Source organism: Euprymna scolopes, chromosome 34 (assembly GCF_053919585.1).
Source record: "Euprymna scolopes isolate OS-2025 chromosome 34, ASM5391958v1, whole genome shotgun sequence".
Classification (NCBI taxonomy): Eukaryota; Metazoa; Mollusca; class Cephalopoda; order Sepiida; family Sepiolidae; genus Euprymna; species Euprymna scolopes.
Window position 1 is genome coordinate 37,407,307 of NC_136515.1, and position 13,284 is coordinate 37,420,590.

Sequence of the window (13,284 nt, forward strand, 5' to 3'; positions counted from 1 at the left end):
CCAGACCCAATCTCACCGATGGGAGAAAAATCATACTCGTCACGAGTGATTGCCGCTATACTTATGAGAAACAAGCTACTCAGAAATATTTGCGTTTGTCTCCTTACAAGCTCATCGCCCATTTAGCCTGGTGAGCTCATATAAAACGGAACACAAAGATTTTATGTATTTTCCTTGCATACACCACGATATTATACTCATGTATTGAGTAATGTTGAAATGTATATATATATATATATATGTATGTATGTGTGTATATATATATATATATATATATATATATATATATATATATATATATACCATGCCTCTATTCATCTCGAAAGACAAAGGATACCCCCTGTAGGGGGAGCTGCGCATGTAATTGTGAGGCAAGGGTTGCTCAATCTCTAACCACACCTCTCCTGAATCGACCTTTGTGAGTCCAGTGGCAAGGAGAAGTCCAGGATAACTGGAAACAATGTTGAGGTAAGCAGAGAGCACATACAGCACCCGGAAGTCCCAAATGGTTACCAATTTAGTACTAAGTTATAAAATATATATGTCGATTAAGCTAACTTAATTCCTAGCTCTACCTACGTATTGGGCACTGTTGAAGTAAATACTTAAAGTTTACACATAAATTTATACTTTCGTATATTAATTTATGTCAGAGAGGATTGAAAATTGCATTGTTATGATTACTGAACTTCCACATTCATCACCTAAAAGTTTTATCTCTTTATTGCAGATATTTATGGAATGAGAAGTGTTTTCAAACCTACTTATTCTTAATATTGTCATGTGAACAATTCTCGCATGCGCAGTTGTGAAACAGTCGTTAAATAGATTAAAATCCGATAACTCCCAACTACCAATTTTTCCATTTTGACTCTTTATTCGGATGAAAACAGATTAAAAAATGTTCCACGTGTATGAATACCAAATATACCAAACTCCAGGTTAGTAGATAAAAAATTCCTTGAATATATAGATCAAGAGTTGTCATCACACACAGACACAGACACAGACACACACACACACACATTGTCAGTTTTAATTATATATATATATATATATATATATATATATATATATATATATATATATATAGTAATTTATAAAATATATATGGCGATTAAGCTACACTGAATATTCGGCGTTTCATCCACTCTAGGATTCCTCAGGCTTATACGCGAATTCTGTGGTTGTTTATCGTTTTTATATGATCCTCTTCTATTGAGGATTTAGTTAGCCAATCAGCTTTCTAGTATCCACCGCGCCCCTTCCTATCAGCCAATGGGCATGCATTTTATCGGACAAAGGATCTGTTTTAAAACTAGGTTAGTGTTTTTTTTTATTGTTAGTTTATATATAAATATACATATGTGTACACACATATATGCACATATATATACACATATACATACATATATGTGTGGTCGTTTATGTATATTCGTGCTTATTTAATTTATTTATTTGTTTGTTTTCTATTGTTTTTTTTGGGGGGGTTTGTTTTTTAACTATTTTGTATCGCTATCCTAGAGTAAATTTTATTTTGTGAACACAGTTATTTGCTATTTCTCTTCTACAGTTTAATAGATGTTGGGGTTCTTTAAAGTACAGGATAGCTCTACCTACGTATTGAGCACTTTTGAAGTAAATACTTAAAGTTTACGCATAAATCTATACTTTCGTATATTAATTTTATGTGAGTAAATGAAGTAGTTATATATATATATATATATATATATATATATATATATATATATATATATATATATATATATATTTATTTATTTATTTATTTATTACGTATCCTTTCCCTTGAAAAACATCGCTGTGGAGATGGTTGTTGAGGCGGTTCAGTCACTTTTAATTTTCTAATACATCCTAGCCAATGTTGCCAACCAGAGCTATGCGGAAAGAGAAATAAACACCCATATGTCTTTTCAAGTGGACACACAAACGTATAAAATACAAATAAATACTAAAAGTACATAATACTAGCAGATCACCTGACGTTGCTCGATTGCAAAATACCCTTAAATATGATATTTTAATTTATGCAAATTTCGTATTTATTATTATAGAGATGATGCTCTATTTATTATTATCTTGTACCCAATATATATTAATGATTCCAAAGTGAAAAATAGATATATGACTTCGGTGCCATCAGCTAGAATCGAAACCAAAACATTTAGCTCTTCAGCGGTATTTGCTACCATTTTAACTTACGAGAAAGGCATATAAAAGCTTTGCAAATTAACACATTTAAACACATAAATGTATATTTGTGCATGCGTAGAGCATACAAATTGTGTCGAACTATGCCTGTCAAGTTGCAATTTTTCAATTTTGATTCCTTAGCAACTTTTTTCCGACTAAACACCAAAACTATTTTGTTGCACAGTTTCGACTACCCTATATACCAACTCTCAAGTCTGTAGACCAAAAATTTACAAAATAGTTTGGTAGAGACAGTTCTGCAAACAGACAGACAATATCACTTTTATAATAAATGTGTGTGTATGTGTGTGCTAGAACTTATCATCTTAAATGATATGCAATTACGCATAATGTCAAAAATATGCATAAATTGAACTGTGCATAATAATTAGATGAAATTAATTACTTAATAAGAAACATTTAAAACAGATTAATTAATAAATGAAAGTTTATTTTTAAAAGGAATATGCCAATTATTTAACCATAATGAAGTTGCTCGAATGTTCATGACTGAATATACTAAGAATTTAATTTTTAAATAAAAAAAGTGGGTTTTTAATATCAGTGGAATAAATAACTCAACTTTTTATGTGTAGTGATAAAATAGCAATATAGGGAAAGATATATATATTAGAAGAATGCCTATCTATGAGCGGACGAAATTAATTCCTCGAACAGTTTTGCACTACTTTTCTAGTTGCAAAACTTATAAATCTTATGTCTAGAATTCTTTTTCCACTTGTTATCAAAATCTATTATATAATTTTTATACGAAATAACATTTTAAATTTAAAGCTTAAGTTTATTAAAGACAATTTCAAATCGATGAAGTTTTGATTAATTATTGACTAATGATTATAGATAAAGTTAATTGCTCATCTGAAATATATGCATTTTCAAATGAGAGGTTGAATTCATAAACTGTAAACGTTGAGTATTATTATTATTATTATTATTATTATTATTATTATTATTATTATTATTATTATTCGCTCACAAGGAGCTTTCACACAGATCTTCAAAAATCTCTCCTTGAAAACAGCCTTTTGTGTTCCTTGGAAGCTGAGTGACAACAAGTCTCTCCAGATTTTCAGTACTCTCCACCTATTTCGAGAGTATTTGCAAATAAATTTGCATTATCGCAGCAGTTTCTTGCCATCGATTTCGCGTTGGCAGCGGCTATTGGTCTTCACTGGAATTTGAGTGGCAATAAGCCTCCCAAGACCCCAGTTCTTTTTGCATTTATCCAGCGGAAGTCTGGTCAATGCTCTCTTCTCTGTCTTTCCTTCCTCCTTGACTCTACTTGGCTGTTTGGTCTCACTCTTTTGGGGGGAATGGGGCAGTGATGTGGTAATGGGGGACGAGATGGGGTTAGAGAACTTATATATCTGTGGGTTCAATGTTCTTGGTTCAATGTAGCGCTTCATGTTTTGCCTTTGCAGCAGTTAGCCTGGCTCACGCTTGTTGCCCATGTGTGTTAGTCTCCACATTCAAGGGTTTTCCTTAATATTTCAGTTATTTTTATATCGCAACAGCCTCTCACCATTGATTTCTCGCTAACAACGGCCATTGGTCTATACTGGAATTTGAGTGGCACTAAGCCTCTCTTCGCGCTTGTCCAGCGGAGGTCTGGTCAACACTCTCTCACCGGTCTTTCCATCCTCCTTGACCCTTCTCGGCTATTTGGTATCACACTTTTTTGAGGAGGGGGACAATGGGAGAGGATGCGTGATGGGGATGTAGAACTTGTTGATATGCAGCTACGGTGTTCTTCATTCCCTGTAAAGTTTCTTCCTGTTTTGCCTCTGCAGCAGTTTGTCTGGCTCACGCATGTGGCTCATGTGTATTATTCTTCGCATTCAAGGGGTTTCCTTAATATTTCAGCCGTTTTCATTATCGTTAGTCGTTGTATCTTTGTAGCCATTCATCCGATTCCAATTTCTGACATTCTTTTTTCAAAGTTTTTTCGTAATTGTTCCTAGTGCTCCTAGTATTGTAAGTATTATTTTGATTTTCTTTATCATTAAAATTCCTTTTAACTCTCTGGCTAGCTCTGTGTATTTGCTCCGTTTCCCCTTTTCTTTCATACTCTCCCTGTGGTCAGCTGGCACAGCAAAATCTATGATTTGACAGGATTTTTCTTTCTTGCTAATTATTACGACATCTGGTTTTCTTGTTTGGATGGGTTTGTCCGTCTGTATGTCCATGTCCCATAGGATTTTGTGGTTCTCGTTTTAAAGTACTGTTGAGGCTTATGCTTGTACCATTTGTCTGTACGTTCAAAATGCAGTTGTTTGCATAATTCCTAGTGTAGTGCCTTCCCTAATTGGTCGTACATGTTTTTGTATTCCTTTTGGGCCAGTTTGCTGCATGCACTTATTAGATGGTTTATCGTTTCGTCTCTTTGTCCACAGAGTCTGCATTTAGTGTTTTCTTGTGTTTTATCGATATTTGCTTTGATATGGTTGGTTCTTATCGAGTTATTTTGTGTTGCAGTTATTTGAGAGTCAGTTTCTTGGTTTACATGTCCTTTTTGCATCCGTGTTCAAGTGTTTTCATTATTCTCATCTTTTGTCATTCTTATGAATCTTCCGTGGAGTTGTTTCTCTTCCCATTTATCTTTTCTTGTTTTGTCATTTGTGTCTCTGTTTTCTGAGGTGGGGTCTTATTTTCTCAGTGTCTCTTGCTGCCATAATTATCCTTTCAGTATTTCATATTAAGTATTTTTCTAGGGTTTTTTGTGTGTGTGTCATTCACATAGTCTTCTATTCAGACCTTTTTTGTCCACCCTATAAACGGTCTGGAGTGATACCGCCCATGTATTTATACCTTTTATTAGGTTTCCGCTATATAAGTTCAAGGAGTTTTCTTCTTCTTCTTCTTTATTATTATTATTATTATTATTATTATTATTATTATTATTATCATCACTACTACTACTACTACTACTACTACTACAACAATTATTGGTTCCCCGACAAAAGGAGGGTGGATCTGTAAATCCACCTTGTTCTTTCGTCCGTTCGTCTCTCCGTACTTTTCTCAATAACTACACCTTGGAATTTTTGGAAATTTTGCACAAATATTAAACATGATAGGAGTAAAAATGTAACAGAACGGAGTTCCGGGAAAACTCCAGTTGCCCCCCCTGGGGGTGCCTTTTAGATTAAAATGGCTTAAATTGATAATTTTGTTATTATTTTTAAAAAAAAACTGATGCCTTGGGTTTTTATAAAACTTTCTGAAAAGTTGTAACTAACTGATTTCTATATAATTTTTCTTCGTGATATAATTTTTCTTCGTGATAACTCTTGGGTGTTCCTCAGGACTCCATTTTTAGGACTATTTTACCATATTTGTCCAACATTTTCTAGTTTTGTCATGGTGCTGAACTCAAATTTAAGTATGTGGACTTGTGGACTTTTGGGGCTAAATGGGGAGGGCAAATTATGAACTCAGTAATTTCTTCTTTTTTTTTTTGATGGTGCAAAACTCAAATTTACATATGTTAAGACCTAAAACTGCACCGTTTGTTCATTTTCGCCCGAATTTGACGTCCACAAGGAACTTTGGAGGCTAAATGGTGGGGGGGCGCATAACCTAGTTATTTTTTTATACCTCGTTTACTGTGCACTCACGGGGGACCAGGCATGCTTCATTTGTTGTTGTTGTTGTTGTTATTATTATTATTATTATTATTATTATTATTATTATTATTGTACTATTTATTGTCATTATTATTATCATTACGATTATTATTATCATTATTTTCTTATTACTATTATTATTTTTGTTATTATTGTTGTTATTATTATCATTGTTATTATTATTACTATTATTATTATTATTACTATTACTATTATTATTTTATTATTATTTCTATTACTATTATTATTATTTATAAAAATACTATTATTTTACTACTACTATTATTATTATTAATCTTATTGTTACTATTATTATTACCATTATTATAATTATTATAATTATTTTATTACTATTATTATCATTATTACTACTACTACTACTACTACTACTAGGATTATTATTATTATTACTATTATTAATGTTATGTAGTAGTAGTAGTAGTAGTAGTAGTAGTAGTTATAACTTGTTAAAACGGGCGAAAGTTATAGCCATTGACTTGGAATCAGTGCTTTATGCTAACTATATCGTTGCATATATTTAAATGTGTACTCATTTATTGCATTAAATATTAATCTATATCAATCTCTACTTATCCTTAACTGTGCATCGAAGAGATACTTAGTTCGCTACAGTTCATCAAAATAAAGGTCTATACAAAATTTTAGACAGATCAGGCCTGTAGTTTCCAAGAAAATTTCTAGAGTAGATGTTGTATTGTGATGACTAATACCATTAATCCATATTAACCCCTAGCTGTGCATTGAACAGGTAACATAATATTTACTTCACTGCATCTTCTAACAAATGTCCATACATAAATTCCAGGCATTCAGCTCAGCAGTTTCCGAAAAAAGTGGAACGGAGAGACAAACAGATAGACAGACAGACAGACTAAGATAAATATAATATAAATTATTATTATCCGTGGTGATGGTCAGAAAGTTGGAGGGGGGTATTACGACAAAAGGTGGAGTTTTTAAGTATACGCGAAACTTTTACTTTAAATGAACCAGATTTTATGGGTGATTTTGATTTTGTGCTCAAGAATTTCGTTGGAATAAATCCTTGACATGTTAACACTTAAGTGTAAAATCTAAATTTTGACTTCCTTTTAATGAGAATATCTTTCAATGTCAAAACTGTTATTCTTTTTCTTCAAAAGTTGAAAAGGTCGGCAATTCATACAATCTTTGCCCAGGCGGCATTACTTCCAGCCCAGCCGCTAGTTGACGGGTCCAGTGATCCAGAAAGAATTAGGAGTTGGCCGGACTGGAAATAAAAGTATCCGATTACAATAATGCGAGACATTTATTTGAGTAAGAGCGCCCTCTATCTTTGTGTCGCTTCCGGTCGAGTGTGAATTTTGAACATGTCAGTGAGTACACCCACAATGCATCTGTGTACAGACATTTGAATACTCCTATTTCTGTGCGTAGGGAATCTTGTTAAAATGCGTACGTACGGGTGTGCGTGAGTTTTGCTTATTCATGGGCATATTTTGTCTTATTCATTTTTGTGTGGATGTGTAAGAGATGCGGGGAGTGAAAAAGATAGTCTCATTTTTTTTTTTGCGCATTTATGTAAGAGCGTTGTCGTTTAATGCTAGTGCACGCTCTCTATCAAAAATTATGGGAAATTATGCTTCCCGAGTGTTAGCGAAGCATAATAATTTTCCGTATTTTTATGTACTCTCGTATAATATATTACGTAATATATATTCAATATTCAATGCAGTGCTCAATACGGCAGTAGAGCTTAACAGAGTCATTAGGCTGATGATTGCCATCTTAAATGATATAGAAACATTTCTTAATGCCTGTTGGAGTTCTCTCCGTCTACCCACTTGACATCCAGGTGATAAGTTGTAGAATTGGGTCACTGCATATATGCATAGAAGAACGCATAATAACCAAAGCATCTTCATTTCAGAAACATATATCACAAAATCGCAACCTCAATAAAAGCATACGAGTAAAAATTTAAGCTGCCGAAAGGGATTTAGGAAACATCATAATGAAGGAATCACTATTGATCAGACAAATCAACCACAAAATATACAACAGAGTGCAACTTTTTTATATAATAACATAAAACAGACGGAATAAACACACATAAAAGCATTAATAAATGAACAGTATTAAACAGATACTACTATTATATTTATGCGTGTGCCTAAATGTCAACGGACATGTATTGGTTGTACGTATGTTTGTCTGTTTGTCTGTCTCCTCTGATGATGGCACCCAAATAAGTTGGGTTTTTTTTTACCTTTAAAATCACGACTATATGATATACGAAAAATCTGGACAAATTAAAATATCATATTTAAGCGTATTTTACGCCCGGACAAAAACGCCCCTTCCCCCGATAGTAAAAGACTATATGTCTGTATGTCTGTCTACATATTTTCAAACTCTATCTCCTTCGAAATTAAAAGTCACAGAGCGATGCTAGGGGTCTCAAATGATTGGATTTTTTACGGACCGTTCTTTTAAGGGTCTTTAACCGGTGAAAATAGTTTTTAAGGGATCAAAATTGAAAACATCGTTATACATTTTGTACATTCATCTTTGTTTATTTTTTATTTTTAATTTTTAATCAGTTCGTATACGCGTCACTTTGGTACAGTGGTAACCTCACCAGCTTTGGATGTTACAATTTGGTTTCAATTCTAGCTGATGACACTCAACTACTTTTTTCTTTTTTTTTTCTTTTTTTTTTAAATCACGACTATAATAATATATACGAAATCTGGGCAATTTAAAATATCATATGTAAGCGTATTTTACGCTCGGTCAAAGCCGGGGGTCCCTCTACTGCTAGTAAAAAAAGTATTGAATCTTTAAATATCGTCATTTATTCTATTTACAATAAAGCGAGACATTTATTTGAATAAGAGCGCCGTCTATCTTTGTGTCGCTTCCGGTCGAGTGTAATTTTTGAATATGTCAGTTCAATTACAATACAACTATATATATATATATATATATATATATATATATATATATATATATATATATATATATATATGTATATATATATATTTCATTCCTACATTAAATATTTTAAAGCTGGTTTTTGTTTTTATATTTGTATGATGCTGACTTTCTCTTCTTCTGATGAGAAGCGTTTAGCTTCGATATGTCATGATCTAAATATGTTTTTCCTTTTTTCTCCTTGATTTCCTATTGATCTGATGGCATAATTAAGTTTTATGTGACTTTTATTCTTTATCGCTTATTTATTATATTTAATAGATAAAATAAATACAAGTTTCTGTTACATAATAACACTATTTCTTTATATTAGAATTTGACCTTTAAAAGATATATGAATTTTATAACAACTAATAATAGTTAATTAATTAACTGTCTTTTTTTACCAGATATTTTTTACTATCATTCAGCTTTACTTTTTTGTGCGTTAAGTATATAATAATTCTCGATTATCATGATAAAAGGTGGACAACTTCTCACCACAAAAAGTGCATAAAACCAAAGTCTATACGGGTCTCAACAGTCTAATGATATTCCTTCAACATCAATAATCCGATATATTCACGATTTAGCAAAATATATATATATGGCAAGTAAGCTACAGAGAGACTTCAATGTTTCATTCTCTCGGAAAATCCTCAGGATAATCATCAATCATTTAGCCTGATGCTTTCTTATATGAATGAAACATGGACGCCTCTGTGTAGATTGCTTGCCGTATGTATATATATATATATATATATATATATATATATATATATATATATATTCATACAACTACTAAGTTCTACTCCCGTAATTAGAACTGTTAAAGTAAATTCTGAAAAAATATATACAATATATTATATCACCTTATAATATATATGTATATACATGGAATAATAACAGTATATATATATATATATATATATATATATATATATATATATATATATATATATATATATAAACTACTTCATTTACTCACATAAAATTAATATACGAAAGCATAAGCCTGACGAATCCTATAGTGGATGAAACGCCGAATATTCAGTGTAGCTTAATCGCCATATATATTTTATAAATTACTATATCTATTATATCTATAAAAGTGAACGTGTCTGTGTGTCTGTGTGTCTGTCTGTCTGTGTACATTTCCCTACGCAATAACTCTGTCAATTTTTAGTCTATAGACTCGAAATTTGAAATACCGGGTACTGAGATTTGGGAAAATCGATGTGACGGGTGTCAGCCAGAAATTTGGCTGTTAAGGGGTCAAATTTCAACGATTTGACCTTTAAGAACTCTACCAAACTCCTCCGACAATTTTGGGTCTAGACACTTGAAATTTTAGGTATAGGTTCCTTGAACATGGATCTAACTTAATAAAGTGATTTGAGCCCGAAACAATAAATTTCAAGGGGTCATAATAGGGGTCAAAGTTTTAAAAAATTAACCATTTTTTTTTTTGTTTTTTTTTGCTTTTTTTGCACAGCATACACCTCCAAACACCCGAGCAACGCCGGGCACCCCTGCTAGTATATATATATATATATATATATATATATATATATATATATATAACCCGACCGACGTTTCTGGGATTGAATGAAGATCAACAAAGTTTTCGCTCTCCCATATTTTTATGGTCATCGAAATCGGTAAAATTACCCATTTTTTTAATCAAATAGATTGGTTGTCTGCTCTCGGTGAGGACCCACTGCGGTATACGAAGAAGAAACTATTGATTTTATAAAATTATCTGTAAATAATTGTTTCACTTAAAGTTTAAAATGCAAAATTCAAGTATCATGGTTTTATTGTGCTTTAAACAGAAACATTCATTTGGAACGTGCCTCTGTCTTATCAAAGAACAACTGTTGATTTTATGAAATTCTTTTTACATAATCACTTGAATTGAAGTTAAATGTACAAAATTCAAGTATCATGGTTCAATTGTGCTCTAAAAAGAAAAATTTACTTCGAACGCGCTCCTATCTTATAAAATAATCGGCATTTGCTAATATACGTTGGACCTTTCTGCTTGTGCAGTGATAAATCTTTTCAAATCCACATGTGATGTTACATTAAATAAAAGTGTTAACTTTGGTCACAATATGACTTCTTTCATTAATCGGATTGTTTTGATTACTGATTTTCGATACTTAACGGATGCATCCTTGTACATAACCTACGTAAGAAAACTCCTAGGCACATCAAGTACCTGTGTGTAAAATTTCAAAAAAATCGGCCGGTCTCCAAGTATATAGGGAAGTCTCTCTCTCTCTCTCTCTCTCTCTCTCTCTCTCTCTCTCTCTCTCTCTCTCTCTCTCTCTGTTTATAGACAGAGAGAGAGAGAGAGGGAGAGAAAGAGAGACACGTCAACACATAGGAAATAAATAGAGAAAAGATACATTTATATATTTTTCTATATATTTATAAGATAACATTTATATATTTTTCGTATTGAGTTTTTATTCATACATTGTACCTAATTTCGATACCTAATATACGGCATAATCGCGTTGACACACCGATTCTCGTCAGATCACTGAAGTTAAGCAACGTTGAGCCTGGTTAGTACCAAATGGGTGGCCATTTGGGAATTCTAGGCGCTGTATGTGCTCTCCGCTTATCTCGGCATTTGTTTCCAGTCGTCCTGTACATGCACTTACCACTGGTATTTAACAATGTCGACCCAGGAGAGGTGTGGTTGGAGATTTCGCACGTCCTGCCACAAAAATTTCACGCGCAGGCACCCCTTCGTGAGTATCCATAGTCTGCCAAAGACTGAAGGAGCCTGTACCTAATTTCAAAGATTTTTAATGACTTGGGTGGCGTCAGCTAAAATTGAGATCAAGACATTTAGCGTTGTCCTGCTGGTGTAGCTATTGACAGCTAGTTAAGAAAGATTTAGTATTAAATGACTTGATAAAAATGAATTAAATTTGAGCATGCGCAGAAAGAAATAAAATGTGTTGGCTATTTGCATGTCAATATGTCTGTGCGCGTTATTCATCCTTTCAAAGATTTTACTTGTGATAAACCATACTTTGTGTGTGATTACTTTTTTCTGTAAATGTCAGTATTACGGGAGCAGTATAAGAATTATCGGTTAAATATTTATACAGACACACACACACAAGTTTACTGTTTTATTTATATAGATACTATCTGTAATAATAGAGGTTATGACTATTTGAGACTCCGCCCCAACAATCGACCCATTTAAAAGATAACAAAACTTAATTTTCACAGTGTTGTGATTTTTAAGTGGCACCAACGTATTGTATCGGCCTGCATTTGATCTCAGTCTGCCGATTTCATAGTCAATGTCGATAACTGTTACGCCTCTCTAACATAAACTAATTATAGATGCTCCGTGCTCATGTGCAATGAATATTATAGAAAATATAATCACAAATATTGCTTAAATATTTCAAGTAGATGTGGCATATACCTATATCATAGTAAAACTACTATATTTCGCTTTGAACAAACGCCGACCACCCTTATGGCTAATAAACTATTAAATTGGTTTATTTCCATGATTTGTCCCACGGTCGAAACGTGGCATCCTTGGGCCTGTTTTACAAGTATTTCAATGGCAAGTGCGCTAACGAATTCAAAGCAATAGTACCCCCTCGACGACAATCTCATCGACAACCTGATAAGCAACAAAATCCCACCCCTACACTGTAGAGATCACAAGATGCCGTAAAGCTTTCTACTTTAATAGTTTTTTTCCCTCAGACTGCTGCACTTTGGAATTCCTTCCTGGGCCTCTGCTTCCCTGATTGTACTGACACGCAGAAATTCAAGTGTAATGTGAACAGACATCTCGCTGTTCAACTCCCTAAATAGTATCCCTGCAAATCTGGTCCCAAATAGTAGCCCGTCACGACTAAGTGGCCCTGTGCCTTGTTTGGGGTGAAAATGGGGTTCTTTTACTTCCACTAACCTCATTCTTCTCTACGTTTTAATGTGTTGAAAGAAAATAATAATATAATTCATTTACAATAAAAAAAAAAATTAAATGTAAACATTATTTTTTTCTAAATATTCAAAACTGTGCATCCTTTGGGGGTTTTTGGTTAGTAGTTTGGAACATTTAGCTGGACATACGAACATAAAAACACAGATATATATATCCTTTATAGAATAGATGTTACTAAGGGTGCCGCCATCTTTCTTGTCTCTTAATATATCTACGATAGAACAAAACTTTCGTTATACTTTTGCTCAGGGTGAACGACGCATCGGAATTAATATTGACGGAGAACCAGAGCGTTCAAACAGCGTTGCTGTAATCTTATGCCGAGGCAGGCATAATATTCATGTTGCAGTGAATATAACTAAAAATTGAAATTTATCAACAGATTCGAAATGTTTGTTGCTATTAGAGTACAAAAATTAGCAAATGAGCGATTAAAAAAGAAATTAGTGAAAA

General features: G+C 32.9%; 1 pseudogene; it reads left to right on the forward strand.

Moving 5' to 3' along the window:
- Positions 1 to 11,341: 11,341 nt before the first annotated feature.
- LOC145259430 (5S ribosomal RNA) lies at positions 11,342 to 11,458 on the forward strand (annotated as a pseudogene).
- The last annotated feature ends 1,826 nt before the right edge of the window (positions 11,459 to 13,284 follow it).